At 46.8% G+C, this 17,046-nt stretch overlaps 1 long non-coding RNA gene across 1 annotated transcript in view; it reads right to left on the bottom strand.

Annotated features, from left to right (window-relative positions):
• Window positions 1–16,827, bottom strand: part of LOC144678750 (uncharacterized) — a 109,910-nt gene extending 93,083 nt beyond the window's left edge. Inside the window, exon 1 of the long non-coding RNA XR_013576170.1 lies at window positions 16,784–16,827. This is a non-coding gene — a long non-coding RNA (uncharacterized LOC144678750). The remainder of the gene's footprint in view (window positions 1–16,783) is intronic.
• Window positions 16,828–17,046: the final 219 nt, after the last annotated feature.

Below are 17,046 nucleotides of genomic sequence, written 5' to 3'. Positions count from 1 at the left end.
CAGTTGTAATAAGACCACCCAGTCTGATAGATTTCTTACAAAACTAAATTAAACCTTTATTAATAAAAAAAATGATTTTAAGCACATACATAGGTTTACAAATTACTAATATGATAACTCCTAACTCCCCTAGTTAATTTGACTCCCAGTTACACCACTGTTAAGGCAATAATAAAACACATAGGGCAAAAGTTTCTGGCTGACATGCGGGTGGCGGAGCCTGCACTTCAGCGCTTAAAATGTCGCGCGAGCGTCCCCATGTCAGCACATGGAATCACGATATTTAGGTCGGCGGGCGCGCTATGCAGCGGGACCCGCACCCGCCATTAATTAACGGCCTCGTTAAGGCCCTTAACTTGCCAATCGATGAGGATTTTGAGGGGCCCGTGCGAACTTCGGCTCGGCGCACGGGCCCAACAGGCAGGCGGGTAGGTGATTTTTTTTATCAAAACTCATGCATGAGCGGGATATGTGGACTCAGAGGGGTTGTTCATGTTTTTCATGAAGTATTTAATGCAGAAAGTGTTTTAAACTTGCCTGTGTAGTTACATCGATTTCCAAGAGCTTTTTGTGTACTTTGAAGCTTCAGCTCACCAGTCTGCAGACGGTATTCTTTATTGGGCCTGCAGCTTTCCGGAGGTCTCCATTTAGTTTGGGTATGGGTTTTGACATCTCCACTGGAGGCAGCTCCCCTGAGGAGGAAGGGAGGAATAGAATAAGGAGGAGGCCAGGAGTGGACAATCAGCCTCCAGGGGAGCCACCTTTGGAAGGCCAGGCACAGGCACAAGGGGCGCAGGGCCCAGGGGTTGTCCAAGGTGGAAGGGGCCGCAGAAGACGCCACTATCCTGCTGCCAGGGTAAACAGGCGGTGAAGCAGCTACCTCAATATGACTGAGGTGCAGTGCCAAAGGAGGCTCCGTCTATCAAGGGAGATAGTCAACTATATCTGTCAGATGATTGGCCCTGAGATCTCCTCTAACTGTGCGGGTGGACACCCCATGCCAGTAGCTCTGAAGCTCACAGTTGCCCTCCACTTCTATGCCTCTGGCTCCTTCCAGGATTCGGTGGGTGATCTTTGCGGTGTCTCCCAATCAGCTGTCCACACTTGTGTCAAGCAGGTTACAGACGCTCTGTTCAGGTGTGCATTGACCTTCATCCACTTCCGCTGCGACCAGGCAAGTCAGGCACAGCGAGCCAGAGGCTTCGCGGCCATTGCTGGCTTCCCCCGCGTCCAGGGTGCTATAGACTGTACACATGTGGCCATCAAGGCGCCAGCAGGTGAGCCCGGTGCCTTCGTCAACAGGAAGGGTTTCCACTCCATGAACGTGCAGATAGTGTGTGATCACAGGATGCAGATTTTACAAGTCTGTGCAAGGTTCCCAGGCAGCTCCCACGACGCCTACATCCTCAGACACTCCCAGGTGCCGGGGCTCTTCAGTGCTCCGGCTCGGCTGGATGGATGGCTGCTGGGTGACAAGGGCTATCCCATCAGAAGGTGGCTCATGACGCCACTCCGCCATCCAAGAACAGAAGCTGAGCAGCGGTATAATAGGAGCCACGGCACCACAAGGGCTGTGGTGGAAGAGCTATTGGTCTTCTCAAGATGTGCTTCCGTTGCCTGGACCGCTCAGGGGGCGCACTCCAGTACCCCCCAGACCGCATCTCTCTGATAGTGGTAGCATGCTGCGCTCTGCACAATTTTGCACTGGAAAGGGGGGATGCAGTTGACGATGAAGACCTTGACGCAGTGGATGAGGCTGCACATGATGAATCCAGGAGTGCCTCAGAGGATGAGGAAGCACAGGGCGATGATGAGGGGCAGCACGCCCACCCGCTACTACACCAAGGAGGCAGGGGCACCCGGGACAATTTAATCCAAAGAACCTTCAGCTAGCTCCACACACATCGATCAGCAGGACCAGCATTGCCTGGCACTTCCACACGTGGCACTTAAGTGCTACATCTTCCACCTCATCAGCTACAACTAACTTAGTACAGAAACAACAATGTCCACTCAAACACTCATGATATGTCTGTGAAAAAGACAAATGCAGCAGAAAGGAAACACCCTCAGCCATGGTCAGAAAACTGGACTTTATTCCATCCAACATCAAAGGGAAACATCTCGCTTACAAACATAACTATTTGTTCCCTAATCTAAGGCCAACACAAAATCACCAGTGACATACCCGTGGAGTGCCTAATGTGCCTTAAGCTTACGTTTGCGGGTGTTACGTCTAGGTGCTGCCCCATCGCTCGGAGTGGCTTGTGAGACAGCCTGCTGACCCTGCTGTCCTGTTGGCCTCGATGACCTTGATGGGCATCCTCTGGTCCGTGGAGCCTGTGCTGGCCCCGCCTGGGAGGGAGTGGCCAGTTCCAGAACTGGCACCTCCTCAGTTGTTGCAGCCTCAACGGATGCAACGGTCACTGGCAGAGGGGCAGAGGAGCTGCTGCCCTCATCCGGAGCGCCCTGAGAGGAGCTCGCAGCGACGACAGGCAGCTGCTGCGCCGACATGAGGTCACATTGGAGCTCCCTGCTCACCACAGATGCATGGGCACCGAGCTGGGACACTTGGTGCCCAGAACATCTCCCATGCTGGGAATGACCACCCGTGGCCATTAGCGCTGTGAGGGCTTGCAGGTCAGAGCATAAGCCAATCAGAAGCGTCTCAATCCGATTGAAGCCCCTCTCCATGACAGTCGCCAATCTCTCAGTGGAGGAAGCCTGAAGCTCTGGCCTGAGGTTCATGCCATCACTGACGCTCTGCCTGGACTCCTCCACCACAGAGAACAACTGAAGCACACCCTCATGCAACCCTGCCAGATGCAAACGCGAATCCTGCCGCTTGTCCTGCAGCTGCTGCATTAGTGACAACTCCAGAGGCACATCATCAGTGCCGGACTCAGCCTGTGCCTGGTCCCCTGCAGTCCTCCGGCTGCTGGCACAATCGGCACTTTCTGTCCCTGCCATCTCCTCCAGCGATTGTGTTGTGCCCTCTCCACTGTGACCCGGGACACTAGCCGACGGTAAATTCCCCACCAAAATGTTTGTTGCTGTGCTGGTGCCTGGCTGGCTGAAATGATGTGCCGCAAGTTGCATGTCCTGGCCCTCAGGTGTGGAGGGGGGGCTCTGGTCTTGTTGGCCCAGCCATGTGGTGGTGATGCTGAAATTAACAAGGACAGTGCATCAGTTAGCGTTCAGTCAGTTCAACTTTTCATCCCTTTCCCCCCGAGCCTCATAAGTCGCTCACCCTTCAAGACCCTAAGGAGAAGAACATTGGTGGGGTGGAAAAGAGTCAAGAGGAGGCCCCAACCATTAGATGCGCACACAGACAGGCTGGTCAGATGGCCTCAGGAATACCACATGGCATGTTATGTGCCATTGGAGTGGGGAGAGTGCAGAGGTTCCTGACCTGGATGCATGCTGGCCTGGATAGTTGCAGGGCTGAGGAAACATCGCAAACACTTGCGACATTTGTCCTGGATCGCAGGAGATTGAGAGGTCACATTATTGCCCTTCATTCGGCAAGGAGGGGCATAGACCGGGTGGGCAGAAGGCAACATTTCCCCTTGGCGCAGGGATGAGTAATGTGGTGGCACTTATTTAAGTTGAGTGCCATGAGGTTGATAGGTGAGGTGCTGAGGACCTTTTGGACAGAGTAATGTGGGGTGCACTGGCTGAAAGGGTGGTGGAGGTACCAACACTGCTAAGATGCAATAAGTCTTTGGCTGTGCAGCAGCGATGCCATAGCATGTTAGGCCATGAGAATAGTGGTCACAAATGGGATAAGGCGACTTTGGAAGGTGGTGGAGACGCGAATCCTCAAGGGGACGAGGGACCTTTGTGTATGACCCGCACGTCAGAATGTTTCAGTCTGTGAATGAGCAGTGTTGCTGCATTAACGATTGCAGCAACCATCAGTGGATTGGATGGTGGGCAGACAGAGTGAATGGGACTGTGGGCCTCAAATACCTGGCCGCTGGACCCCAGCCTCGCCGACAGCTGCCGCCCTGGCCGCCTGCCTCCTCCCCAGCTCCATGGCCTGCTCCTCATACGTGGTGAGGTGCTGGAGCAGGGCGTGCCCACCTCCAGTCCTCTGGCGCTCCCGCTGATTGTGTTCAGTTTTTGCCTGCAGAACAGAGAAGAGGATTTATTGGGGCTGATCGCTCATGTACTCTGCACGCGCACGCCGCACCCCAACCACAGTGGCCCATCTGAGGCCTCCAGCGGCTCCTGTCCACACTACTGGTGATCAGTCCCCAGAAGATAGTACGGCTGGTCCCAACCCCATCCCCCAACGACCACCTTGGACACATTCGGCGTCCATCACTTTGAATAACACATGGGTCTTAGCGCCCATGGCAAGGAGGCGCAACTAGGTACGGCACCGAGGCCAGCAGATGGCTTTTGGCCACGACACCTTGAGGCTCCCCTTCCACCATCTCATCACCATCAATATGACATGTGTTGGAGTTCTGAGTATGTGTCCAGCTGCCTCTCCTGCAGGTTTCCCCCAGACTACTCAAATACGACAAACACCAACATATGCTGCGGGGAGAACCCATCTTCTCTTCAACCACTAAGGCTGATTTAAGCATGGTCAGTACCTGTTTGCCCACCCAGCGTGCACCAAATGCCCAATGCAGTAACGACAGTAAGACGTGGGGGGGGTGGGGGGGTGCTCAAAAGCTAAGGCTAACAGCTGGTTCAAATGGCCAAGGCTGACATGGTACTCACCCATCCAGAGCGCAGCAAATCATTGAATCGCTTGTGGCACTGGGTGCCTGTGTGCTGCACATTATCATGGGCACTTACTGCCTCACCCACCTCCTCCCACGCCTGCCTGGTGATGTGGGGGCCCTCCTCCTCCCATCCTCCGGATACAAAATATCCTGGCGGCTGGACACCTCTTTGAGGAGGACAGCAAGGCATGCATCTGAGAAGCGAGGGGCACAGTGGCCACCCGCTGGCCTATCCTGCAGCCTGCTCCCCTCCTCCTGCTCCTGCTACTGTAAGCTGAGAGCAGCCTCTCTCTCTCTATGAGTGCCCATGGTGCACTGCCTCAACAAGGCTGCCTGGCCAATCTTTATACTGACTGCTGGTTCCCCATTGGAACCGGCAGTCTGAGGCCGCCCACCTCTGCAATGATTTTCCCATTCTACACGGGAGTCGCTAACCCACTGGGCGGGCCTTAATTGGCCCGCCCGCACAAAATGGCGGCGTGGACTGTTTTGGCGGCGTCAATCGGCTGCCCACCCACCGCCGAGTCAGTCAGGCCTGCCCGCCCGTCAAGGGCAAATTTCTGCTCATAGACTTTAAAAGGCCCAGGCAAAGTAACATGATACCCTGAACAGCCGAATTCAAAGTTAGTTTTCTTCACTTCATTTGTGTAGACAGCAACTTGAGGCTTCGAGGCTGGAGGCTTTTCACACTTGTTAGATCTTAGAATGCCTTCTCTTACACATAACCTCATCTCCTTTATACAGGTTTCTCCCTTCTTAATGTAAACCCCATTGCCCCATTATGTCTTTTCAATTCTACTTTTCTAATAATAAAAATCTTTCACGGTACCGATGTTATCAGTAAGCTTTGGGAAAAATAAACATACTGCTTGGCTTCTTCTGGCTATGTGTAACATTTCACCACCTATTTGAAATTCAAACTACTCTAATTTATCTAAAATGTAAATGTTCCCTTTATACTTCGCATTCTAAAACTCCAACCATGTTTACTTATTTAACATTTCAAACCTAGCTTGTCTTCTGTCAGATCAAAGCCTTCAGACCAGCTGTCTTTAGTTCAATTAAGTACCCCCCCCCACCACACACACACACACACACACCCACATACAATCCCGACTTTACAATAAATTCCAATAACATTATGAGAATTATTATATTTTCCTGACAATTATGTCCTTTCTAAAATAAGGAGAATAAAACTGCACACTGTACTCTAGATGCGGTCTCACCACAACTGCATAACTGTAGCAAAACTAACGTACTTTTATATTCCATTCTCCTTGCAATAAATGAAAACATTCCATTTGCAAACTTAGTGACTTGCTGTACCTGTATACATGTACCAGGGCACCCAGGTCACTGCACGTTTCTGCAATCTATCCCCATTTAAATAATATACTGCTTTTTTATTCTTCCTGGCAAAATGGACAAGTTAACCTTCTCCCACATTATATTCCTTCCGCCAAAATTTTGCCCACTCACTTAACCTACATCTGTCCCTTTGCAGACATGAGACACATCTGTTTTGAAGACTGGGCTTCTGATATCTGGATTCCCACACTCCTTTTTTGAGGGTGATAATTTTTCCCCTCTCCCTTTCTTCAATTTCCAGATCTTCATTATCGCCAATGCCCTTTACTGAAAGAAAATATCTTTGAAACGCTATTTTTATGTGAGTGGATGCCTCTGCACTGGTTGTGGAATAGGTTGGATAACATGACGGAGTAGCTACCTTTGAGAGTGATGGAACCTCATCCTGCATTGTGTGGCAACTCTATGGGTGGTTGAGATTGAATTAAAACCCTTTTTCACCTTTCTATGTTCAACCTGAATGACCCTTTTAAGGAGTTCCTGTGCTCCTTGCCTTAGAGTGTCTCTCTACTCGTCTTAACTTCAAGCAGCAACTCCTCCACAGTTGCATCAGAAAACCTGGGAATCCTTGACCAAAAGCTCCTATGCAATGCCACTCCCCCAATGATGGATATTGCTTCTCCTGCATGTCAATTGCTGGAAAACAGATGACTTCTCTTTACCTGGCTGCAGCCCTTTAAGAAGTTCCCTTCTTTCCAATGGCAGTAATTCTATCAGGTCCAGCATGATGATCCAAACCCATATCGCATGTTTAATTATAACTTCAAGAGAAATTGCAGCATGTGAGCAGCAGATTAACATTGTCAGGCGGTATTTCCACAAATCCACTGATTCCACTTTATACAAGCCCAAAACTCATCCAGAATCATAGCCTCGGAAAGAATCCCTGATTTCACAATTCGAAAAAATAGTTTAGAAAAATGGAAATTCAGAACATTTTTTTTTTCTCTCATTCAAAACAAATCATTGAAATAAAGCCATGTTATTTTAAACACTGCCATTGTCCTTAAGGGGGTTAACAATAATTATAGCTTGCTAGAGGCTAATTTGAATAAATGAAATTCAGATTTGAAAATCATCAACACGGAAAATGAAAGAATTAAAGTACAGCATGCTGCTGATGCAGAATAATAGCCAGGAGTCATGCAGCTTCACATCACTGAGCAGCGTGGCATAACAAGGCACAGAGGCAGAAGCACAATTACTTCTAATTAGATACAACTTGCTTTTCTTTTGCCCCATTCCCCTTAAGTTTAAAAGGCAAGTAGCTGACTTTTAGCTCTCCCTCCACACTTGTAGCTCTCTCTGACAGCAGCTGAAACAATCTGCACCAGAATCTGCAAAAAATGTATCATGTCCTTCCATTAATCCATGAAGTCTAGATTTTAGACTTCTAAGTAAATAGATAAAATGTAGTAAATCAGGAATGGATAGGGTCTGCATTGCGCTGCCTGACAGTGTGGTGGAGCCAATTGTGACTTTCAAAAGGGTATTGAACCTGAAGAGAACAAAAAAAAATTGCAGGGCTATGGGAATAGACATGGGAGTGGGACTAGGTGAGTTGCTGTTAACATAGATAGAAACATAGAAACTAGGAGCAGGAGTAGGTCATTCAGCCCTTCGAGCCTGCTCCGCCATTCAATATGATCCTGGCTGATCATCTATCTCAACGCAGCAGTCCTGGGCTGGAAGCACCGAGAGGTGTGCATGCGGCTGCAATTTAAATATGGCTTCTTTTGTGAGGAAGCAGTGCGTTGATGGCATGGCAGACAAACGAGGGCCCGCCTTGCATTGAGATGGTGTGTTTCCAAGGAATGCATTATTAATGGGCTAGGGGCAATGCAGCCTGAAAATCTTCTATTGCGGCTGGTGGGAAGAAGATTTTTTTTCCACGCCCGTTACCACACTTCATGCAAATCTGGAATGTGGGTGGCAAGGGCACAGAATGTACTCTGGGCGGGGGACTTCAATGCTCATCACCAAGAGTAGCACCACTACTGACTGAGCCCTAAATGACATAGCTGCTAGACTGGGTCTGCGGCAGGTAGTGAGGGAATCAACAAGAAGGAAAAACATACTTGACCCCATCCTCACCAACCTGCCAGCCCAGATGCATCTGTCCATGTGACCACCACACGGCCGTTGTGGAGATGAAATCCCGCCTCCACATTGAGGATACGCTCCATCGTGTTGTGCGACACTACCACCATGCTAAATGGGATAGAGTTCGAATAGATCTAGCAACTCAAGACTGGGCATCCATGAGGCGCTGTGGGCCATCGGCAGGAGCAGAACTGAACTCAACCACAAGCTGTAACCTCATGGCCTGGCATATCCCCTGCTCTACCATTGACATCAAGTCAGGGGATCAACCCTGGTTCAATGAAGAATGCAGGAGGGCATGCTAGGAGCAGCACCAGGCAAGAAATTGGGGTCTTTAATAAGCAGGTATGTTCTGCATTTTAGAGGATTAGCTAAGCAACATTGATTTTCTTTCCAGAAAAAGGATTCCTAAACACTTTGACCTCTAAACAGTCTTATTTTAGGCTGTCATGCTGACATTCCTGAGTTGTTAGATGGCACCCTGTGCACCCCCTTATCTCCCAAGTGTTTAGAAAAGACCAGTGTGTTGTAAAACTGACCTCGACCAGGGTGACGAACAGGGGAGGGGTAGCAACCAACCTGTCAGTCTAGGTACCTGCACTGTATCTATCGGTCTGAAGGGTTGAGGCAGGGGATTGACACTGGGTAAACTACCAGCCCCCAGAGTTAGTGTATATCATTGAGTACATCAGAGGAAGGGAGATGAACTACTGCCTGCAACAAGGCCAAGAGCTGCCAGATACCTTAGCTGAACGGAGGGAAAGGCAAACAAGGAAAGAGAGGAAGCCTGCTGTCTGCAATCAGTGAAGGACTGTCACACCCATCACCTGGGGCTGCAGAGATCAGCTGCGTCTATTTGTCCATCCTCTGGGACTGGTAATCTGTCACAGATCGTATACTTTTTCTGTCTAATCAATTAATGCATCATATCTAAACTGTTGCTTCTTAATCAACTAAATAAACCATCATGAAATTACTTATGACTAATTGATTGCCTATTTAGGTACCCTGTGGACCCGAACCCTGAAATCTTACACCAGGCATACCTAAAAATGAGGTGTCGATCTGGTGAAGCTACAACACAGGACTACTTGCATGCCAAACAGTATAAGCAGCAAGTGATAGACAAAGCTAAGTAATTCCACAAACAGCGGATCAGATCTAAGTTCTGCAGTCCTGCCACATCCGGTCGTGAATGGAGGAGGAGGTTCCACAAATATCCCCATCGTCAATGATGTGGGGAGCCCAGCACATCGGTGCAAAAGATAAGGCTGAAGTATTTGCAACAATCTTCAGCCAGAAGTGCCAAGTGGATGATCCATCTCGGCCTCCTCAGAAGGTCCCCAATATCTCAGATGCCAGTCTTCAGCCAATTCGATTCAGTCCACATGATATCAAGAAACGGCTGTAGGCACTGGATACTGCAAAGACTATGGGCCCTTACAATATTCTGGTAATAGTACTGGAGACTTGTGCTCCAGAATGTGCCGCGCACAAAGCAAAGCTGTTCCAGTACAGCTACAACACTGGCATCTACCTGGCTATGTGTAAAATTGCCCAGATATGTCCTGTCTACAAAAAGCAGGACAAATCCAGCCTGTCCAATTACCACCCCCATCACCCTACTCTCCATCACCAGTAAAGCGATGGAAGGGGTCATCAACAGTGCTATCAAGCGGCACTTGCTTAGCAATACCCTGCTCACTGATGCTTAATTTGGGTTCCACCAGGGTCACTCAGCTCCTGACCTCATTACAGCCTTGGTTCAAACATGGATAAAAGAGCTGAACTCCCAAGGTGAGGTGAGAGTGACTGCCCTTGACATCAAGGCCACATTTGAACAAATATGGCATCAAGGAGCCCAAGCAAAACTGGGGTCAACAGGAATCAGGGGAAAGCTCCTCACTCAGAAGTGGGGATGTTCGCTGATGATTGCACAATGTTCAGCACCATTCACAACTCCTTAGATACTTAAGCAGTCCATGTCCAAATGCAGCAAGACCTGGGGTGTAAATTTTTGCTCGGCGGGTGGGTGTCCGACCCGCTCGAGTGTGAAATGCCGCGCGTTGACGTCAGCCGAGCGTGCCGACATCAACATGCAGTCGCGATAGCTTGGTCAGCGGGCGCGCGTGGGAGCAAGCAGTGTGCTCACCAACAAGTAAAAGGCCTGTTAAAGCCATTAAGTAATCAATTAAATTAAAATTTTCATTGCAACCTAACGGTTGGTGGGCAGGCGAAAAGGTCAAGGGTCCTTTGCAATTTTTGTCAGGCAGGATGAAGTTTCCAAAAGCAAATAAAAATAAAATAAAAACTTTAATTTTTCATGAATAACACATCTCTGCTCATGTGACAGAGTCGCATGTGTCGGTGCAGACTTGATGGGCCGAAGGGCTTTTTCTGCACTGTGATTCTGTGACATAGTTCATTACATTTTTATTTTCTTTATTTTTTTATATATATTCATCTCCCTGAGGCAGCTCTGTGCTTAATTGGCCCGCCCAGAGTGAAATCGCGGCCTGGTGCCGATTACGAACGGCAGTCGGCTTCCCGATCGCCCCCACCCACCCCCGGCAAGCACCCCCACCAAGGGCAAAATCCTGCCCCTGGAAAATATCCAGGCTTGGGCTGACAAGTGGCAAGTAACATTCGTGCCACATAAGTGCCAGGCAATGACCATCTCCAACAAGAGAGAAGCTAACCATCGCCCCTTAACATTCAATGGCATTACCATTGCTGAATCCCCACTAGCAACATTCTGGGGGGGTTAGCATTGACCAGAACCTGAATTGGACTAGCCATATAAACACTGTGTCTACAAGAGCAGGTAAGAGGCTAGGAATCGTGCGGCGAGTAACTTACCTCCTGACTTCCCAAAGCCTGTCCATCATCTACAAGGCACAAGTTAGGGGTGTGATGGAATACACCCCACTTGCCTGGATGAGTGCAGCTCCAACAACACTCAAGAAGCTTGACACCATCCAGGACAAAGCAGCCCACTTTATTGGCACCCCTTCCACAAACATTCACTCCCTCCATCACTGACGCACAGTGCCAGCGTTGTGTACCATCTACAAGACGCACTGCAGAAACTCTCCAAGGCTCCTTAGGCAGCACCTTCCAAACCCACAACCACTACCACCTAGAAGGACAAGGGCTGCAGATATGGGCACACCACCACCTAGAACTTTCCCTCCAAGCAACTCACGATCCTGACTTGTAAATATAACGCCGTTCCTCCACTGTCGCTGGATCAAAATCCTGGAACTCCCTCCCTAACAGCACTATGGATGTACCTACACCACGTGGACTGCAGCAGTTCAAGAAGGCAGCTCACCACCATCTTCTCAAGGGCAACTAGGGATGGGCAATAAATGCTGGCCCAGCCAGCGACGCCCACATCCCATAAATGAATAAGAAAAAAACTCTCGATGTCAAGGGATGTCTTACTACTAACTTCAAAGGTACATTCAATCCTCTGGATGCTGAAGAGGAAAAGGGACAAAGAGTGGCTGTTCTTACAAGAAAATTGGCAAGTGCTAAAATGGGCAGGATCTGGAGTCTCGGATCCCTCCCTGTTTCCTGCTCCCGCCTAGCTAAATACTTTCTTAAAATCAGGCAGTATTCATAGGGGAGGCCAGGCTTCTGGGAATAGCACACATTACTGTTCAGTCCTAGTACATGCTCATTTAATTCTGTTTATTTAATAGGAAGGACTGGATAAATGGAATATTTTAGTCACAGAGGGCTGCTTCCTTTCCTTGGAAAAAAACTATTGTATGACAGAGAATTTTAAACATTTGATTGAATGAATAAATCAGGTGAAGGACATTCAAACAGGACATACGTTGGAAATTCACATTGTTGACCTATTTTCCAAGTTCCACTCTATCAGTGAGAGGCATGTGTATTTCAAAACTGCTACAGTGCTGCCTTGCTATTTCTTGGATGCTGCTTACAGGTTCAAATGTGCAGTACAACAACAAAACTTCCTTTTAATATCTCAGATAGCATGAAGCAGTAACGTTGGTAAAACTTAAAACAAGCTCTGAGCCAGGTGCCAAGTATCAGATTGGAGTCCCTGGCTTTATTCCCTTGCAGATAAAAGATTCTTTCTATCTACGCTATCAATTCTTTTCGCCATCTTAAACACCTCAAGCAGATGACCTTTTAATCTTTTATCTGCAAGGGAATAAAGCCAGGGACTCCATTCTGATACTTGGCACCTGGCTCAGAGCTTGTTTTAAGGTGGTGAAAAGAATTGATAACATAGATAGAAAGAAACCATTTTCTCTGTTGAGGTAGTCCAGAGCAACGGAGCATATCATTAAAATAGAGCTCAGCCATTCAAGGATGATGTCAGGAAGCACATATTCACACAAATTTTAGTAGAAATCAGGAACTCTGGCCTCCAAAAAGCTGTTGAGGTGGGGATCAATTGAGAATTTCAAAACTGAAATTGATAGATTTTTGAAACAAAAACAGAAAATACTGGAAAAACTCAGAATATCTGGCAGTGTCTGTGGAGAGAGGAACGGAGTTAACGTTTTGAGTCTAATATAACTGTTCATCAGAACTCATAGATTGTTGTTAAGTAAGGGTTGGAGAACTAAGTTGGGTAGTTGGAGTTAAAATACAGATCAACTGTGGTGTAATTGAATGGTGGAATAGGTTTGAGGGGCTGAATGGCCTACTTCTGTTCCTATGTTCCTAATTCTAATCCTCAGTACAAATATATGAGAATGATTTGGCACAGTGCAGAGGTACTTGACATTGGTGAAGGCATCACAAACTGAATTTCCTAATAGGTAAGCCTCCAGACCAGCCAATGTAGATGCTTCAACCACAGACTTTTAAGCCCTGGGAGACCGATTGCAGGGAATGGAAAGTCATTTCAGAAAGCATCAGGGCAATATATCTCAGGCCTGCAGCATCACACTGGCACCATTTTTCTGACCGCCAAATCGAGGATCCAGCACAAGCGTCATGACTAGAAACCATCATCATGCTGTCATCCTTTTTCCTGATGACATCTGATGTGTCAGTAACCTTAGCTGTCTGCTAACGTGCTGCACCAGACCGCCCAGGTACCCATAGTGGTGATGCAACCTTTTGGAGTCTGCCTGGGAACCTTAAGGCCTAAGATAACATCAATCGTGATTCCAAGTGGCTTATAATACCTGTAGTGCAGTCAAGCAAATCTGAAAGCCCTGACCCTCAGGAATCATTTCAGTGCAGCACCAGTGTAGGTTTAAGAAAAGAACAGAAAGACATAGTAGTAAAAAGAAGCTCTTGCTATAAAAAGATATGTGTGCAGTAAAGCCTAGGGTTATGAAGTCTATTGTTTTTTTGTACTTGACATGATGATACAGATCATCCATGATTTAACTGAATTGCAAAACAGGCTCGAGGGGTTGAATGACCGACTCCTGCACCTACACTGCAAGTCAGATTGCATCAGGAGACAAAGTTTAGTTTATGACTCAACACTGAACTGCTGCTTTCAGAGAGACCTCTTCTGAGACATCATTGAGAGAATGGCAGATTCTGCTGAAAGCCTCTTTGATGTAGCCTTGTCCTGTACACCTCTTTCATTTCATCTCCCTCCTGCTCCAATTCTGCCTCCATTATAAGAGCATACAGAGGACTGAACCCCAGGGTTATGACTCCATGAGGAGAAAAGTGTGAAGAAAGAGATTTCCCTTCCTGAAGCTCCTGAAAGGCAGTTTGAAGAACGTGTTCTTAACTGAAGGCTTGAGAAAAGGTTTTTTTGAAAAGCTTCAGTCAAAGCAGATATTTAGGACTAGGTTTGTGTGCCTTTAAAGCCTCTAACTCAAACAGTTCCTGGTATGAAAAATAATTCAGGTAATTTAATCTTCCTTTTTTAAATTAAGTCAGGTAACATTCTGCTGTAAATGGCAGAATATCTGGGACAGCATCTTTTGCCCCATGTCCTTGACATTTGCACATATCCACCATTTTGGGGGTGGGCTCCTCCTCTGTTGGCAGCCAATTCTACTGGAATTGAGAATTCTAGTGTTCTGACTTGTGCCCCAAATTCCAGTCCTCAAGGGCAGAACTACACGGTCTTTGCACAAAGGGCAATTCAATCGACAAGCCTGTAGCCTTGTAGCTCCTCAGGGATGCTCTGATCTCCTGCCACAACTTTATCAGGGGACAGGTAGAAAGCCCACTGTAAATGACTGAAACCTACAGTGACTCCATTGCTCTGATTTTCCACCCCACTCTCGCTAGTGTTATGATGAGACACAAGGAGAAAGTCCTGTGATTTCAGCACATGAGTTTTTATTTATCATAATAGAGGTTCGAGAGGTGCAGACCACATTGTTTTATTGGAATTTTTGACTTGCTACATCACTGTTTCTTATTCTAAGTGCCTTCAGGAAATTTATAAAATGATTCCTTAAAATCACAAAATTTCAAGAAGAATATATTTCCTGTGATTGCAGATTTGGGGAAAATCTACTTTCCCTTGTTAGCACATGTTAGCATTTTATTAGCATATATATCCTTAATATTTGAGATTTATCTTATCTAGCAATCACCAGTTGAATAATTCGAAAACCAAAGATTCGAAAACCAAACTAAAGTAATGCAGAAGTATTTTTGTAGGACATATGGGAGAACAACTTAGAATGTTCACGTCCTAGCAACCGTCACTGGATGACAATCAAAAGTTGGCAAGCTGGTTGATTATTTTTCTTTCCTAGTACAGGGTTCGATACCAATTTCAGCAGCTTTAACACCAACCACCCCCACCCCCACCCCCCACACACATCCCCAACCCAAGCTGAGATCAGATAAGTCAAACAAGTGCACAGAATTCAAAACATTGTTTTCAGCTAACAATTTGCATCTGGCTAATATTTTTAAGGAGTAAACTGACAATTAGAACATTGAAACCAGGCAATGCCTTTGTACAGGAATACACTCAAAGAGAAAGAATGAAGAATTCAAACCAAAATTATGCCTTTTGCTCAGCTATTGTCGATATTGACTGGCAAGCCACTTCTGCAGCTATAGTGGAAAAGATCCATATATCCTCTGAAAATGTTCAGAGCTCTCTGCTCAACTTCCAACTCCTCCACATTCTCTCCTCATTTCCCACATTAGTTGGTTCTTGCCCCTTAGCATTTCCTGTGGCACCAGAGGTCAGCTGCTGCAGCGGTTCAAGGAAGCACGTTATTTCTAACATTAGCACCTTCTCCATCAGGATCCCCAAGAGTCATTAATAAGCTTTTTCTGCCTTACAGTGAACCATGCAACGTTAACTCTTGAAATTCTTTACTGGTGCCTAATGTCACTCTAAAAAGAATTTGCGTATTATTTAGAAAACAAAAGCTAATATATATACTGCCCACTCTTCATAGCTAGATCAAATCATTATCATTTCTCAGGCGATTGAAATTCTATTACTGGGAGTTACGTATTCCTCTGACAAAAAGGATTCCACCATACAACAGGGAATGTGATCTCCAGTTGTAATTGGCATTGCATCTGTTACTGAATTCTAAATGGAGCTGTGAATCACTTTGATCAATGCAGTTTGCTAGGGATACAGAGTTCAATTTCCTATTTATTTCTCCAGTGTCTATAATTACATCATGACAAATGTTGTTAGGGTCAGAACTAGAATGTGTGGTATCATAGTAAATACATGAAAACTTCTGAACAAATTGAAAACCTTTAAATACTGCATTAGAGGGTACATTTTATAATTTAGTGCTCCTGTCACACAAAATTTTGCTGGAAGCATTTAATCTAAAAATGTACCCCCTACATGTTTAAGAATATAAAGATTTGCTTTAAGACTCACTGCTTGAGAACCAGGTGAGGAATGACATAATGCTCTGAAAGCCCCTGTCAACATGGCACAAAGGCCAATGTGGTAGACTTCTAAACGTCCATGGCAGCAACTCCATTGGAATCTGTCAAAGCTAACAGCAGAGGCTCGTACATGTTGAGAGCCATTGTACTGTTCATGTAGCTGACCACTTGGACCGTGTTGCTGACCATGTTGAACAAAATAGTCTCTAGGCTCTGGATGCAACCTTGATGCAAGTTGGAGCTGGAGTCCTCCATACTTTCTGGCAGGCTGCCCAGTGCACCTAGTGAAATGAAGAGGGCAAGAAGCGCATGACAAGTAATTAGGTTGGAGGTAGTGTAGGTGCAAGCAGAGAATAAGAGAGTAGGATCTCCCTCCTCCTGTCCAGCGGCTCCTTCAGGACCTCCAACGTGGTATCAGGGAACCTGGTCGTTCACTCTTGGACTCTTGCAATCACTGCAAAGCTTCATAGGAATATAGGATCAGGAGAACAGTGGCTCCCAGCATGAACGAGCTTCTGCTAGTAGCTTTAACAAATTCCAAGAGAGCTGCTGCCATGAAATTCCTTGCTGCCTGCAGCCAATGTACACCACCCCCCCTCCCCCCCCGCCCCTTTAAGAAGTGCTGGCTGCTTTCATATAGTGCAAGTCAAGCCTGATTTCCCAACTCCTAGATTACTGTGTGCCAGTTAGCACAGGCTACATACCTGTGTCATGATACTGACCTGCTAGTATCAATTTCTGGTGTTCCCTCCCATCACGTGAACAGATATAACACAGTTCCACCCACAAGGACTTGTAGTTGACCAATAGCTGGGCAATTCTTTGCTCCACCATGCAGAACAGTGAGTAACAGGAAATGCTGTAATACCTGCCATCTTCACAATCTTGTCAATTTCACAATTATTAGGTTAGATTTTAAAATTCCACAATCCCAGCATTGAGCTTGATGTGACAGGAATGCACTTTGGGAATTCAAGTCCAGAGG

The sequence above is a fragment of the Cetorhinus maximus genome, chromosome 3 (assembly GCF_964194155.1).
Source record: "Cetorhinus maximus chromosome 3, sCetMax3.hap1.1, whole genome shotgun sequence".
Lineage (NCBI taxonomy): Eukaryota > Metazoa > Chordata > Chondrichthyes > Lamniformes > Cetorhinidae > Cetorhinus > Cetorhinus maximus.
This window is presented reverse-complemented; position numbering and strand designations above follow the sequence as displayed.